The sequence below is a fragment of the Anarrhichthys ocellatus genome, unplaced genomic scaffold (assembly GCF_004355925.1).
Source record: "Anarrhichthys ocellatus isolate YVR2014 unplaced genomic scaffold, GSC_Weel_1.0 scaffold37, whole genome shotgun sequence".
NCBI lineage: Eukaryota > Metazoa > Chordata > Actinopteri > Perciformes > Anarhichadidae > Anarrhichthys > Anarrhichthys ocellatus.
In genome coordinates, this window is record NW_022280067.1 from 2,654,864 (window position 1) to 2,671,488 (window position 16,625).

At 40.4% G+C, this 16,625-nt stretch overlaps 1 long non-coding RNA gene across 1 annotated transcript; it reads right to left on the minus strand.

Moving 5' to 3' along the window:
* Positions 1-5,454: 5,454 nt before the first annotated feature.
* LOC116394108 (uncharacterized) lies at positions 5,455-8,763 on the minus strand. Its single transcript, XR_004213435.1, has 3 exons — positions 8,699-8,763; positions 8,078-8,146; positions 5,455-7,979 (listed from the first exon to the last, which is right to left on the minus strand). It is a non-coding gene; the product is annotated as an uncharacterized LOC116394108 (long non-coding RNA).
* Between the last annotated feature and the right edge of the window lie 7,862 nt (positions 8,764-16,625).

Consider the following 16,625-nt stretch of genomic DNA (forward strand, 5'->3'; position numbering starts at 1 on the left):
GCAGCCACGCCCCAAAGTACAACTTGATTTATGGTCTATTTGACTCTAAATGGACCACAATTTACTAAATGAACATCATGCTGTATTGAAGAAGACTTGAAACTAGCGATTGAGACCATAAACTCATGTTTACAATGTTTACTGAGGGAATAAATCAAGTGAGTCATTATCACATAGACTTCAATTCCGGTCCCCCCAAAATTGCTCCCGTAGTTGTGCCTACAGTGTAGAAATGTGATAGACTCTGAATTGTAAGTCGCTTTGGATAAAAGCGTCTGGTAAATGATTGTAATGTAATGTAATTCAACCAGAGGAGTCGCCCCCTGCTGGCTATTACAAATAATGCAACTTTAAGGCACTTCAGCATTGGCTTCACTTTTCAGACCTGGAGGTGGCCGCCTGATTATGAAAGACAGTGAGCTAAGCTAATGTCAGCTAGACCGCCTCCTTTCTATAGTGCAGGACAAACACACTGAGTGTGCAGGAGTTGCCGATCACTCAGCAAAAGTTGTAATAACATTAAGTAAAAGAAGACCTATGTCTAACCTTAGCAAGCTATGGCTAACTAGCTTCCACCATATACAGCGGGTAAAATAAGTATTGAACACTTCACCATTTTTCTCAGTAAATATATTTCTAAAGGTGCTATTGACATGAACTTTTCACCAGATGTCGGTAACAACCCAACTCATCCATACATACAAAGAAATGCAAACAAATTAGTTCAGAAATTAAGTTATGTGTAAAAAAATGGAATGAAAAAGTATTGAACACGCTTACTGAAATTGATTTAATACTTCGTACAAAAGCCTTTGCTGGTAATGACAGCTTCAAGACGCCTCCTGTATGGAGAAACTAGTCGCATGCATTGCTCAGGTGTGGTTTTGGCCCATTCTTCCAAACAAACAGACTTCAAATCTTGAAGATTCCGTGGGCCTCTTCTATGAACTCTGATCTTTAGTTCTTTCCATAGATTTTCTTTTGGATTCAAGTCAGGTGATCATCTGGGCCATTCTAGCAGCTTTATTTTATTTCTCTGAAACCAATTGAGCACTGTTGGGGCCATAATCCGGAGTGGAAAGACCATCATTTCACCATAAACCGGCCACGACCAGGTGTTTCTCGAAAGATTTCTGACAGAGGAGTGAAAATAATTATCAGAAGAGTTGTCCAAGAGCCAAGGACCACTTGTGGAGAGCTTCAGAAAGACCTGGAATTAGCAGGTACAATTGTTTCAAAGAAAACAATAAGTAATGTACTCAACCGCCGTGGCCTGTATGCATGCTCACCATGCAAGACTCCACTGCTGAAGAAAAAGCATGTTGAAGCTCGTTTAAAGTTTTCTGCACATTTAGACAAGCCTGTGAAATACTGGGGAATATAGTCTGGTCAGATGAGACCAAGATTGAACTCTTTGGATGCCGTAATACACACCATGTTTGGAGGTCAAATGGCACTGCACATCACCCCAAAAACACCATACCAACAGTGAAGTTTGGAGGTGGGAGCATCATGGTGTGGGGCTGTTTTTCAGCATACGGCACTGGCAAACTTCATATGATTGAAGGAAGGATGAATGGAAAAATTTACCGAGACATTCTTGATAAAAATCTGCTCCCATCTACCAGGATGATGAAGATGAAACGAGGGTGGACATTTCACACAGCCAAGGAAACTCTCAACTGGTTTCAGAGAAATAAAATAAAGCTGCTAGAATGGCCCAGATGATCACCTGACTTGAATCCAATAGAAAATCTATGGAAAGAACTAAAGATCAGAGTTCAGAGAAGAGGCCCACGAAACTTTCAAGATTTGAAGTCTGTTTGTTTGGAAGAATGGGCCAAAACTACACCTGAGCAATGCATGCGACTAGTTTCTCCAAACAGGAGGCGTCTTGAAGCCGTCATTCCAGCAAAGGCTTTTGTACGAAGTATTAAATCAATTTCAGTAAGCGTGTTCAATACTTTTTCCCTGTGTCATTACATTTTTTTACACATAACTTAATTTCTGAACTAATTTGTTTGCATTTCTTTGTATGTATGGATGAGTTGGGTTGTTACCGACATCTGGTGAAAAGTTCATGTCAATAGCACCTTTAGAAATATATTTACTGAGAAAAATGGTGACGTGTTCAATACTTATTTTACCCGCTGTATGTATGTACAGTATGAGCTTCCACATTCCGAGTGGAACACAAACTTAACAGCCCAATCCCAAATGTTGTCGTAATGAGACAGACATTGCATTTCTACAGACAGATCATTGTTTCAAAAACAGAAACAAATGCTCAATAGCTGCATTATCATTATGGTTTATATATCTTTACCAGAAAGTGATGAGAATTGAAATTGACTTTAGATTTATTTTCCTCAGCTCTGTGTTTTGTTGAAAGTATCATTAAAGTCAGGGCGACCTGACCCTCCCCTGTTCTTATTAATGATCCGTATGCCCTTGAGGAACAGTTAACGTTTTCCCTCCATAAGTAATATCCCTGATTAGATGATAACAATGATGATTGTAATGGACTGTCTTCACTTCGCTAATTACTTTGTGCCATTAATATACAACAGTGAGCTCTCACAATCAGCAGCGAGAGCCAGCCAGAACCAACTAATTGGATTTGTAAAATCCATCGATGCTGATATTATTTTGCAGAGGCACAAAAGATTCGGATTCGCTTCACCAACTCAGACACATTGCTCTCAACACAAACAAGATGATGTAATGCCGAGGATTAACATAGTTATATCATGCAGCTTAATCCACACCAAGAGTAAATCAGGAAACAAATGGAAGCGGGAGCATGCAGTGGCAGTGGTAATATAGTTTCTAGTTCATTGAGCTGTAGTGGATTTCTGTGTTTAATGAATGCACCATGAACCACCAACCTCTACCTCCTCCCAGCAGGAACACCCCTCTTCTGAACACAAGTGTGCAAAAACATGATGAATGGCACCGTAGTGTATAAGTGGCATCATTTCACCACCTGCATAAGCAGAAAACAAGCTTAGCCCAGCACTTTGAAAATTAGCTTCAGTATTAGGAGGATGCCGGTCCAGCTTATGGCACTTTTGTAATTCCATTAATTGACACCAAGTGTGTGTATTTTCTCTGATGGCAGAGAGGAGGCCGTGCTTGTTGCACAATCGTGATGAATGCAAAGGGTGCAAATGGTCAAGAGGTGTTTATTTCATGGGCCCCTGCCCCACTGACAGCTTTTTCATATCTGGACATGATATAGAGCTCTGACCTGGGGACATTACACTTCTGGAGTGCAAAGATAGCTCTTCCTTTTGAAATCCAGCAGACCAGCAAATGCAGGAGCCGTGAAGCAGCTAACCCCTCTTGTCTTGTGTTTCAGTTCAGAAAGAAAAGGGCCTGTAGGTAAAGTGTCATCAAAAGCGGCACAAAAGAGTCAGAGATTACTGCGGTGCAAATAGGTCAAGCTTTCCTGACAGAAGTGGGAGTGTTAGGAATCCATATCTCATCCTTAGCCTCCTGCATACCAAGGTGATTTATTTGACATTACACGGAGCCTGCAGTACCAAAAAAAAGGAGTTCATTGAAGGGGAAAAGGGATGATTTGACTTCAAATGTTTGAGGCTTTGATGAAGATACTTCCACATTTTTGGCCTGAGCGTAGATGTCAGTCTGTCTGTTGGTCGGTGCACCACTTTGGTCCGGACTGAAATATCTCAACAACTATTATATGCGTTGTCATGAAATTTAGCACAGACATTAATGGTTCCAAGAACATGGAGCCTACTGACTTAGGTGACTCGCTGATTTTTCCTCTTTACTTTACTTAATACTTAAGTTTATGTAGAAACTAACGACATCCCCATCACACTTTGTTTTTAGTGCTAAGTAGTAAAACAATGTGAGCATGCTAACATGCTAAACTAAGCTGGTGAACATAGCTAACTTTATACTTGCTTGACATCAGCCTGTTAGCATTTTCATTTTTAAACATGTTAGCATGCTGACATTAGCATTTAGCTCAGTACAGCCACTACTTTTAGTCTTGTTACAGAAACAAAACAAAGAAAAAAAATCTAACAAATATTCCTGGAATTACAAATATATTAATGGAGGTAACCTAACTGTCTATTTTCTTTTTAATCCTCATAGTCACTAAACTATATGTGATTGTTCCCTGATCATTTAAATCACCAGCTGGTGATTGCACCATGAACATACGCTCCAGTGAAAAAACAAAACATGAAAACTTTTTTTTTTTTTTGCAACCCTTCTTCCCTCCACTCCCAGCACTCTTGTAATCAAATATCCATTTCAGCATGGAAATGAGAAATAACAAGATTAGGAAACAATTTATATGAATGGCCTCATGTTCACTCACTGTTTACGCTTTCTCGGGAAGGAGAGAAGGCTGTGGTCTCCATGGAAACTGTGGCTGGCCAATGGTGGGTGCTTCCTGCCCGACCGTATGACGTGCTGCCCGTTGAGATGGCCATTGAAGTTGGCAGTCGGAGTGTCTCCCCATAATTTTCATAGCAGAAAGAAAAAGAAAGTGGGAACCAGGAAAAGTGCATTCCCAGATAGATGATTTCTGCACATGCTGAAGATGTTTGCTTTTTGGTTTTCACTCTCGTCAGGTTTCAGTTAGTTTGTTTAGATTCCAAAATACACCCAGAGCTATATTTAAATATGTAGCTGCTGTCATAGTCACTGCTAATAACATCAACTTCAAGATGAAATTATGGTTGAAATGTTTGGCTTTATGATTTTAAAAGTGCTGTGCTTACAAAATTGTATCTGCATTAATATACCCCCCTAAAAAAAGCATAAACGTCTGTTTTTTTAAACGGATACCTCCCTGGTTTTATTGTCTGTAAAGCATTTTGTAACTGCATTTTGAAAAGTGCTACGCAAATAAAGTTTATTATCTAATGTAACAGATACAGCTGAGCCCTCAGGAAAATGTGCTGCTCCCTGTTCTGGGCGATATGAGCAGCGGCCTTGAAACTACCTGTCGACATTGATCAGTCACGCGGCGGGCTTTCTCTGAGATGGGACTTGCAGTTATTAGAGCGAAAGGCCGTTAGATGGAGAAGCCTGTCGTCCGCTGCCTCCGACGGCCTAGGTAAGCCCTGAGGAAAACTGCCCCCCCCCGGGCACATCAGCCCTCGCCATCACTCGAATTTCAAGTCAGCAGGGTGGTGTGATGTATTGGCTCACACCAGTGTGCTCTCCAGACGAAATTGTTTGGCTGTTGAGTGCCATAGCTGTGTAAATTAGGACATCAAACCATACTGTAGATGCAGTTTATTTTTTAAGGGGGCAATAAGTAAGGCTTTTACTGCTCCACGGCAAAAAATAACATCAATATCTGTGGTTTGATGGGGTGTGTTGATCAATACAAATGCTCACTGCAGATAATATCTGGCTCTCAGAAAACGGACCTGTACTGTTTTTAAAACCTTCCTGTTCACATTTTCAGACGCTGAATTTCAGACGTTTTGTTAAATGACATTTTTAGCCACACTCATTCTCAAGCTAAAAAACAGTCAAATCCTACGGCGGGGTTATTATTACTCTATTTTTCACGGTGACATATTGCCTTTTCACTCGACGTCTATATTTGATTTCAGCTCATAATTAGCTTTCCCCTCTCTGCTGTGAAAATATGACTTCATAATGTGCATCAATTACAGGCCGTAATAGCTCAAGGGTATGCAAGGGGCTGTGGGCTGTTGAAGACTGTCTTGTCTTGGAGTGGAAACCTTCTGCTGGTGTTTTTAGAAAGAGGATATGATAGAAGTTATGTATCACAAAATGCCCATTACGTATAATTATTTTCAAGATTTTTGGGGACAGATCAGTCGCCCTTCAAGAGAGCCTATTAACACTATTCAGTGCTGGAGTGCTGTATTCTGTTAGTTTCAATCATCATTGATAATAATCTTGTGATATTATCTCTGAGACGTAGTGCAACTTGCTGTCTAAATCACAATTTTCTTTTTCATTCAGATTTAGATGTTAATCTTTCAATTCTATACAGATAACAGACAAAGAAGATCTCTCAGAAATTAAGTGTATAAAACTAATTTGTTTCGGCAGTTACGTTCAGCAGGCTTTCTATAGGGAACAAAGTGTCATGTTCTTGTACATGGAGGAGGTCGGGGTGCATGATGGGTGTACTAAATGCAGGACTTTGACACAAGTGACTGGAGTTTGCATCCTGAAACCTGGGGTGTGGTACGATTTTGGCAACAGAAGCTTGTTTGGGTTTAAGATGAGGGAAAGATTGTGGTGTAGCGTAATCATGCTGTAGCTGCTGAGAGTGGATTTCGTATTGCAAAATCAAATTTTGTTGAAAAACATAATACGCTGCCAGTGAACATTTTGCTGATGGTTGCAGTAATGTACAATAATTAATAGCATTTCCATTCTGTGGTGATTACAAATGTAATCCAGGCGGTATTAACGTTTCTTTCTAAATGTGTTTGCATTTACAGACCAGTAGTCTGTCAACGTAGCATTTATCAGAGGTACATTTACTGCTGTCCAGTAGTTTGTTGAGCAAAGCAAACACAATGTACTTTATATGCAAGTTAAATACAATGGATCCTAGTCTGATCAGGAAACCTACATTTCACTACCACTGTAAATATCAATGAGCCATTAAATGCATTTAAATATATGTGTATTAACGATACTATTTCACCAATTTAGAAATGTTCCTTTTGCCTGAAAAACATCCTCTCAGTCACAATTTGCATAAGTCTTTTGCATTGAATTCAGGGCACTAAAGAGGTCATTTTTGGACTTTGATATTTCATGTTTGCACTGACAAAACTGAATTAGAGACCTGCTTTTTTCCCCCCTGTGTTTTCTTTGCTCATCTGTCAATATACGTAAGTCAAGGTATTCAGAGGTATTCGAAATATTTCTGAATGGCTCTGTAGAAAGGCGGCACCCAGCAGTCGCTGCCTGCTCACTCTTACGCTTTGTCAGTATTTCTCTAAACCTCTATTCACACTACCCATCCAGCCGCCGTCTTTAGAAATTCCCCCTTGTCCTATAGACCCACACAGCAGGTAATATCTCTCTGGGGCTGCCAACGCCGATGTCTTTCACACCAACAGCCCCATCAGACGACATCAGAAAGCAGCCCAGGGTGTGTTCATCCATTTGCCCTCCACTGTGGTCCTGCCCCATCAGGACTCCGGTGCCCCCCTAAGACTTGGGAACCCATTTAATCAATGGCAGAGATTACAGTAGTCACGACCAGCTGGCGCCTGTTTGACACCATCGTCTTTGGTGTCCATGCAGGGGCCTGTTACACTGCAGCAACCCCCCCCCCCCCCCCGCTACGAGGGGGCAAAGACCACCAATGGGCCGCACTCAAACACACAGCGCCTTATGATTGACGGCTTGATTGTTGTTGCGTGGTTTACTCTCACAAAGCCGCCTTACAGTGCATTGTAAAAGCAAAGTCGTGAACTTGTGTTTACCCTCTCATGGTGATTTGTATGTGCTTCTGCAGGTTGAAATATTTGCGACGAGTTTGTGTTTTCCTGCTTCTCACAGCGACACCATCAAGGTTTTGTACACATCCAATTTGTAATTAGAGTCTGCCTCCACTTCTGTCGTTTTGATATTTTCTCTGGCTGGCACCCTGTTGATACTTCCCAGCATGCACGAAATAACATTCTGAAAGAGACATCTTTATATCTCATGTGTAATTTTTCCAGCAGCAGAGAGTCTTAAAATATTCACGGTCATATTGGGTAAACCTTGGGTTTCAAGGTTGCCAAGGAAGTGTTGATAGAATTTGTTTCCCTCAGCAGCTGCTCTCCTGAACCCGGAGCTCTATACAACATCTCTGCTGGACACCATCACTGTGAGTTTGTGAGTGGCTTGTTTATGTTCATGCAGAAAAAAATAAATAAATCACACTTATTCCTTTTTAGTGAAATCCTGATGAGAACCATTGATTGAGGCTGATAGGGGATCTGTTGATATTGTAAAAAACAAAGTTTACTTTATTGCTGTAAGTTTACTATTTAAAGGAATACTACACAAAATGACCGATTTTATATCAATTACTCACCGTGTGTCATCTTGAATTCTTGAAGGAAACTTTGCTTTTTCTCTCATGCCTTCCCGGAGAACTGAGCATCTGAAAACAGAGTAAATCCTCGATGAGGTAAAGTAAATGGGGTTCCAGGTTTAACAACAGCAAAAATATATAAAAACATCAGCAGTATAATCCAAGTCTCCTTTAACCAGCCTTATGCTCACTGCTTCCTAATCACACGTATCTTCACCAACATGACACGATTTAAAACACTTCCGTCTCACGCATGCGCTGCAGGTCCAGTTGAGTCCGGACGTGTAGTGCGCCAAACATGTTCTAAACTAACTTTGATTGATCAAGACTTTTCTCCATTTTTTGATTCTTCGTTCACTGTGGAGGTATGTTAGAAAAACTAATTTTCTTCAAGGATTCAAGGCAACAGATGGTGAATGATTGCTATACATATGGTCATTTTGTATGTGAAGTAGGTTTAAGTAATCCTGTAGTTAAAGTTTGGGACTGAAATTGTCTTGAGCTTGGTTTTGTCTACTTTTAATATACTTTAATAGAAATACTTACGATTTACTTTAATCAATATTTTTATGTTCTCAATGGATCAAATGACTGTGTATTGTGAAAGGTGTCAGTCATCACCTGCACCTTGAGCTCTACAGAGCCGTTCTGGTTCACGCTCACACAGTTGTCACCAGCGTTGTTTTCAGCCACAGCCGGGAGGTATGTTCACCAAAGAAGCTCGAAAAATAACATCTTTACGCCGTCTGCTCAGCAACAAACAGAAAACACGGACAGATTTAGCGAGGCTAAAGAGGCAGACATTTCCCTCAGCAGCAGGCGGAGACCAACGCATAGTTACAATGAGAGTGAATGTTGGACCAAGGGCCAGAAACACAACTGCTGCTGTGGTTTACTGAACTGTATTTGGACCAAAAAGTACTTATTCTAACTTTAATAGCTTTTGTTGATCAGTAAAATTCTTTTGAATAAAACTAAGAATGTCATAATCAGTTTTTTTCAGATTGTTAGTTTCATATACTGAACGACCTAAAATGACCTTGGACGACTCATCTAACGAACTCTCCAGAGGGAGTTTTCTGGTCGAGGAAACAAGCAGCGGGGTGAAAGAGTGCCTTGTCTAAGCAGTCAGGTATGAGCCGGTCGGTTTCATGAATGTGCATGTTATATCCTCAGCCAAGTGAAGGTACAATCCGCGCGCTGTTACCGGGGAGTTTGCTTTGGCGCTGAGGTTGCAGAGGAGTGACCGACTCAAAGGAATCATACAGATCACGTTGGCTGCTGTACCGGCTCTTCACTCTGCTGCTTTCACCCCCAAACATGATGATAAAGAGCAGCAACTCCGGCGATGCTTTGAATTTTTATGGGACGTTTTTTTTTTTCTTTGGCAGAGGAACAGAAGGCACAAGAGAGGGTTGTTTGGTGGAGCTGGTTCAGTTTGCTCTGCGATTCCTGGCATGATGTCAGTTATTTTGTTTTATTTGAGTTATGCTGAGTAGACCTTGTATGTTTGGTGTGTACGGCAGGTGACCCATCATCGTAGATGAAGATTGACAGCAACACGTTAACAGATTCATGACCTCTACACAAAACCCAGGCTGCTGTGCCTCTTTGCCCACATATATACAGTATGTATCTATTCTGTCTTGCTTGTCAATGGAAAAACAACAAACTTTGGGATTGTTTTTTTGTCATAAAGTCGTGACTAGATGAACCTGCGAGGGAGCTAAAAATGAGCTGCTTTCCTCCTGTTCTCTAAGATTCGCTGTGTGATAATTTGATTAAACGCATACACTTAAGAATATGCACCAAAGGGTAAACAGTTATAAAGGCTTTGAGACTAGACTCGACATTCTACAGACATGGTGCATATTCCCAAACTATTTTTTTATATAAACTAACACAATTCAGTCACACAATCATAGTAAGTCAAAAGGTTTTTGTTGTGGCCCACTTTGCCGGCTTGGCAATCCATTTGAGTGTGTAGTTTTCCAGCAGTAATACTATATATTACATTGGCTTATCTGTGAAGCAATACAATATAATCTTCAAAAGTGCAGAATATACTTTTTAAGTATATAAAATATGTTGTCTGTTTTAGCTCCACAACACCTCATTTCTGCAAGATTTCATACTCCAAATTTTAAACATTTCACTGTCTTGGGAAATTCGAGATTTCCTGAAAAACAACATTCTAGTTTACCACAACTTAGTCGTTAGTTTTGGCCATCATTTTAATCAGTAATAACAACATTTTATTCAATTGTACAAAGTTACATGCTGAGATCTGGGAACATCGCCTTTGTTCACGTATCACAATGGAAGCAGAATCAGAAAACACGAGCATCAAAACTGTTATGAACATCCATAATAGTTTACAGACCAACATCTTGGTTCAACTTTGACCATATTTACTGTAGTTTTCTAGTGATATGAGGGAATATTACTGACATTTTTGGTGCACTATATCCAAGATTCGGAGCATTCCTTCTGCATCTAAACGCCTCTCATTGTGGCGACGGCTCACATCTAACCGTGCTAACAGTGCTAACAACAAGCACTGGTAGAACTACTGTTCACCTGACGTGTTACATGATGACGTCATAGGTCTGGACGCCGTTATCGGCTGTAAACTTCGGATGAGAGCGGTGGCCGTGAGCTAACCAGTGGGGCACACTCACATGCACCCAAAGGCCCGTATGGCCGGCCGACTATGTCAACAAAGCAAGCAGAAGCTCAGATAACAACACACAGAGAGAGTGACTTCATTCTCTGCTCAGGTAGACATTACTCCACTCTATCTTTACATAGAAAACAGATGTTTGCTGCTATATCAATGCTCTGAATGCTGCTTTAAGAACGGAATTTAGTGATTTAGATGATCTGGCTTAAATTACATCTCAGATCATCAGACGTCCAACTTCCTGGCAAAGATGTCATTGAGTTTTCAGATTGCTGCATTTAATTACACGGATACAAAAATATAAATAAAAAACAAGACCTGACTTTTAATGAACCAGACGAAGCCTTTGCTATATCTGATCTTTACAGACGACAGTAATCTTCTAAATTGGCGAAAATCCCAGTTTGGTATTAAAATGTATAGAATTGTACATAAATGTAACTATTTGACCGTCACATTGTGTTCCGTCTTTGTGCCCCGACACATAAATCATCACTACCAGAGGAACTGGACACTGCAGACCCCTGTGTACATGAACTAAGAAACTGTAGTTACTATCATCAATATTTCATCGAGAAAATTGCTTTCAGTCATAAATACATCATGTAAACAGGGGCGACTGGAACCGAGCCAGACCTCCTGTAACAGAGCAACACGATATGCATCACCTCGTAAAAGCCACCAATTAACCGGGCCCTCGTATATCAGTTCCTGGTCACTTACAAAGTCATTGCCTTCCTTCCTGCCCTCATTATCATCACATACAGTAGGCACCCACAAGAGTTCACTTCACAGTAGTCGAGGGGAAGGGGATGTATTGTTTTTTTTGGTTTCTTTTTTTATCAGTGAGGGGTTTCCTCCTGTGTTCTCCAGGGGCCCCAGGGGCGGAGAATGGGGCTGTAGCTTTCCACATGTCCCAGTGTGACATCTCCATTGTGCTGGGAGAAAACGCTCATGCGGTGCGAAGCAGACGGCATTCTGAAGTGTATGAATTTTGACAGCGAGACATATATCAAAAGCGCCTACTCTGCATATCACAACGTCCAACCCACCAGGTTCACTGGTTAGAAACAATGAGGCGGAAAGTAACAGGCTCCTCTAGGAGTGTTTGTGATTTTCACTGACTTATGGGGTCAGACAGTATTTGTGTCAAAGGTTATTGAGGCCTTGTGTTTTTCATATTACGGCTTGGATGCTCTTCAGTGTTTTTATAAAATCGCACAAACACAAGAACTGTACTAAGGTGAAGAACCCTAAACTATAATAAATATCTCATCATATTGTATTTGCATATAAATGCACGACTGATTTGACCTCGTATAGCCATGCATTTCCTATTTAATGCTTTTCTTAACTGAATTATTAGGTGGAATATGGACTCATGGACACTTTCTCGAATTACATGGCCAAGTGATGAAACATCAAAAAAGCTGCTGGAAAATAAATGCATTTTTTTAGTTTTTTTTCCTTTAACCAAGCTGGCAGCGTGACTGTAAGAACTGTCATCTCAGTCTGTTACTTCACCACATTGGTCCAAACTAATGGATTTAATGACCTGACATTCAATTTTGTGCAGACATTGAATGTTCTCAGAGGATGAATCCTAATAGCTTTGGTGATCCCCTGATTTTTTTATGTTGTGCCACCAGCAGTGGACTGATAGTCCCATCATGTTCATCTGAATTTTGTGTTCAGTGCCAATTATCAAATGTTAACATGCTACCACACATGGTAAACATACTAAACAGCATGTTGGCATTGGAATTGTGACCATGTTAGCAATCAAAAGCACGGCTGTCTCTTAAGTACAGCCCCGCAGAACCGCTAGCATGTCTTTAAACTCTCTGTCTTGATTCCTCCTATATTGAAATATGTTTGATATTTAGCATTACAGGCAGAGCAGCATTAAACACTTTAAATCATGCGCACAATCTGACAGAAGTCTCCTTTACCTGTTATGGAAATATGGGGCAGAAAACATCTCCCACGTACGCTTTGCCAAGAAGCACACGCAACATCTCGTTGAAACACATTGAAAATCTGGCTCGCAGAGTGGTGTTCTGCTGAAACAGTGGTGCGGTGGCAAACAGGAAAGTGAAGCAAACAGTGCTGCTGTGTTTTTATAGCCTATATCGCCACACAGCAAATCGTGCTTTGCGCCATATCGGCCCCCTACATTATTTACACCTCGTTTTTATTGGAGCAATCTTGACATGTGTGCAGGGTGATTGATGGGGGGGGGGCTTTTTCTTTTTTATATTCGCCTGTCGGGTAGCTAAAGTGGGCCATGGGCTTGGGTCTTTCAAAAAAAAAATGTAAAAAAAAAAATGAGGTTTTTACTGCCTTTGTTTAGATTTTTGTTAACAGGAAGGTTTTAGGATTGGAGATGTGTACAATTAGAGATTCAAGCAGAGTGTTTGGGGGGGAATGAGTTTGTTTCAACACCCAGAGGAGCTAGTGTTTGATGTCACAGAGGAAAAGACCAAATGTAAATATAACTCTCAAATGGGTGACCCGAGAGTCAACACGGATCCAATTATTTCTTAATTTTAATCACATACAAACTAAAACCCGAAGCTGTTATTCATCCACAACCACAGTATCTAATTTGCAGACGGGGTAAAAGGTTATTTCAACAATTCTGATGTGACAAATACAGGGAATTAACAGATATTTCTTTCATGGAAAAACATCTACAACTGCACATTGACACAATCATGATTCAGGCACCATGCTGCTCAGATCAAGAGGTGATATGCACTACTCAGTATGCAGTGCTGGGTTTTTGTTACCATCATGATTGACACGGCCATACAGTACAAATGTAGAGTGGAATTCTGAAAAGCTCACCTCAATAATGCATATTTATATTAGCTGCGGTTGAAATGCTATCCAAATAGATCTGACCTTGCCTCAGCTGGGGAGCAAAACTAAATTATAAGTAACCTATACAGACTTCCCTTGGCAAATAAGGGGGAATAATACATACTATGAAGCGCTGAAGGTGCACTTTTCAAGCCGTTAAGCCAGGGGTACATCCACATTGGTGAAATGTCAAAGCCTGAAATCCACAGGAGATACATTCCTGGATTTGTAAAGGGATTGTCTTTGAAGCAGATGCTGGTGAATATTAATGTCCAGAGGAACTGCGGTGATCTGGCTTTGTGCGGCTCAAAGTGGTCACGACAGCATGGAGAGCGGCTGCACAGGTAGTGCTATTTAAATTAATAACAGGAATAACTTAAAATGAATCTTAAAATGACTCCTTTCTTCACCTGAGGTCAGATTTACTTCACTGCACTGAATCTATTATCTATTTCCCTTTCAGCCCTGCTTTGGTCTCCACCAACGCAAGAGAAAAACATGTCTTTGGCTTTGTCAGACTGAGTTCACTAGCTCATTGATAACTTTAGCTTAAGCCACTGCAACCCAGTCGGCAGAAAAGATGGTGGCATTGTACGTTTGTGCAAACCACAGGATACGTGGAATTAATACTCATTGTAGATCATCACTTGCTCCGACCGCATGCATTAATGTCACACCTTCAACGTATCCGTGGTTTGCACAAACATACAATTCATACAGTGTTTTTTCACTGAACTGTGCAACCAAATCAATGAGCGCAGGATTAAAAGCTACTGTACGTAGAGCTGCAGATTTGGGAGTTATAATTCTGTTGGTTCTTCACTGTGAACAACCTCTTTCACATCAGACATTTCATCCTTTGCTAATGTCAAAACACTGATTTGTGGAGGTTTCAGTGGGTCAAAAACATTAAAAGTAATTTTTTCAAACTTAAGTGTATAGAATTCAAAAGACAAACTTTTTATACGACATGACCAAAAATTCATCAGATTGCATTACTGAGTTTGTACCCTAAATTGAATGTAATAATTTCAAACCAGACAAAAGTTGCTTGCACTTGAATGGGTATGAAACATCTTTCGTTCGTTTATCTATATTCAAAGTTAACAACTTCATTATCCCTCCACTTCTTTGCTGTGAAATGTAGTTCGACGATGTGTGGACCCTCTGGTAGATTAACAGTTACTCGACATGGCTTCTTCTTCTTCTTCATGTACAGTAGGAGCGGTGTGATGAAAGTGAAGGCTCATTGTGATGGGTGGCTGAATATGACTCCCTCACCTCTATCATTTCAATCCGATGTATTATGTTCTGCCTCCATCACTTTCACAGGAAGTCACAAGGTCACGCTGCAGCAAGGATGAAGTCATGACTCCATTTTATTTTCAATCTCGGTTTTTTTTCCTCTGATGGTGAAAGCTCAGCAGAGTTTCCACATTAGAACACAGTCTCCTAACAATGAGTTATTCACCAATGTTCAGACACTATTTTTGAACTTGATGCATATTATAACATGAATGTGTTAGAACTGGAGGATGGGGGTGCAAGCAGAGAATAAAATGGCTTTAGAGGAATACGTTCTTTAAGCATCCCATCCTCTTAGAACCATGTCTCCTGATTTTTACTTAAAACAACATGAGGATGAAATGTACGCTGGTTAATTACTAAACAGTATATACAGCTAACGCATTAATAGTACTAATGAATATGTATCCATATGCAGTGAAAGGATTATCTATGCATGGATTGAGTCATGAATACAGTAATAATTATCACATTATGCAATGTGATACAAAACCGTTATCATTTATATAAAGTTGAACAAAGTATGTTGCTCATAAAGTATTAGTGCTGCTATAGTTTTCTGTCTTTTTGCACATTTATACACTCTGTTGATAAATGATCACAATACAGAGATAATTTAATTAAATTTAAGACTTTTTGCCAGCCTTTGTGAAAGGCAGCATCAATAAAATATCTTTCTTCTTGCAGCTCTGTGCGCTCTTTCTCCTGATTAACTCTGCTTTGTTTGAACAAATCCGTCTTACTTCCACTGAAGCATATTAACAGGCTGGACAAACAACAAAGGAGGTGATAATGTAGAAGAATCGTAGGCAGTAAAAGGAAGAATAATTTGTGTTTGTGTGCAAAACACAGTGTTACTAAGTAGCTAGTATCCATTACGCATATGAGCATATAAATTACAATCAACACATGTCTGATTGATCTATCAGGTTCGGTGCGAATAGTTTGCTGCTATATTAATTCTCTGTGGGTTATTATGAGCAGCAACAGCCACCATGACCGAATAGAGGAAGAAAAGCGTGCCACCTACAGCGCCACCGACTTCATCAACATCATCGGTCTCATACAGTTTGACTGACGAGTGATCTCTCAATAAGAATCAAAGCAAAACACCACAGCAATAAACACTCATCATAGACTCATCAACGCTGAACATCTGAGGGTTTATCAGTTCAATGAAAATAAGATTAGAACTAATGAGAAGTGAACAGAACGCTTCATATGAATAATGCATTTTTAAATGGAGGGGGCATGATAATTAATTCGGGAGTGGTAGACAAAGGTATTTGAAAGTCAAAGCCTGGCAGACATACTGCGACACAAGGCCATTTTTTTAATTTTTTTTTCATGAAATTTGCAACAAGACCTTGAGAGCCTCTAATCATCAGTGGGGCACTGCTGCAGAGAAAGAAATAATGATTAAGAAGAGGCTGGGCAGACATGAGGACGGTATACTGCTGCGTGCCTGAGCTAATAGCAGGAGAACGGACAGAGAAAAGAGACTGGGATAAGAATTGCAGTGATTTCTTTTCGACTGGGGGAATTGCCGGAGAACACCATTTGATGTAATTGCCTCCATATGTGGAGGGACTCTTGAGATAGTTCTTCCCCCTCCATCAGATACCAGTGTCTTTCTGTTGAGCACAGAGACCCAGAGCCTCCTGCCTCTCCCAGCTCCGAGCCTGTCATGCTGCC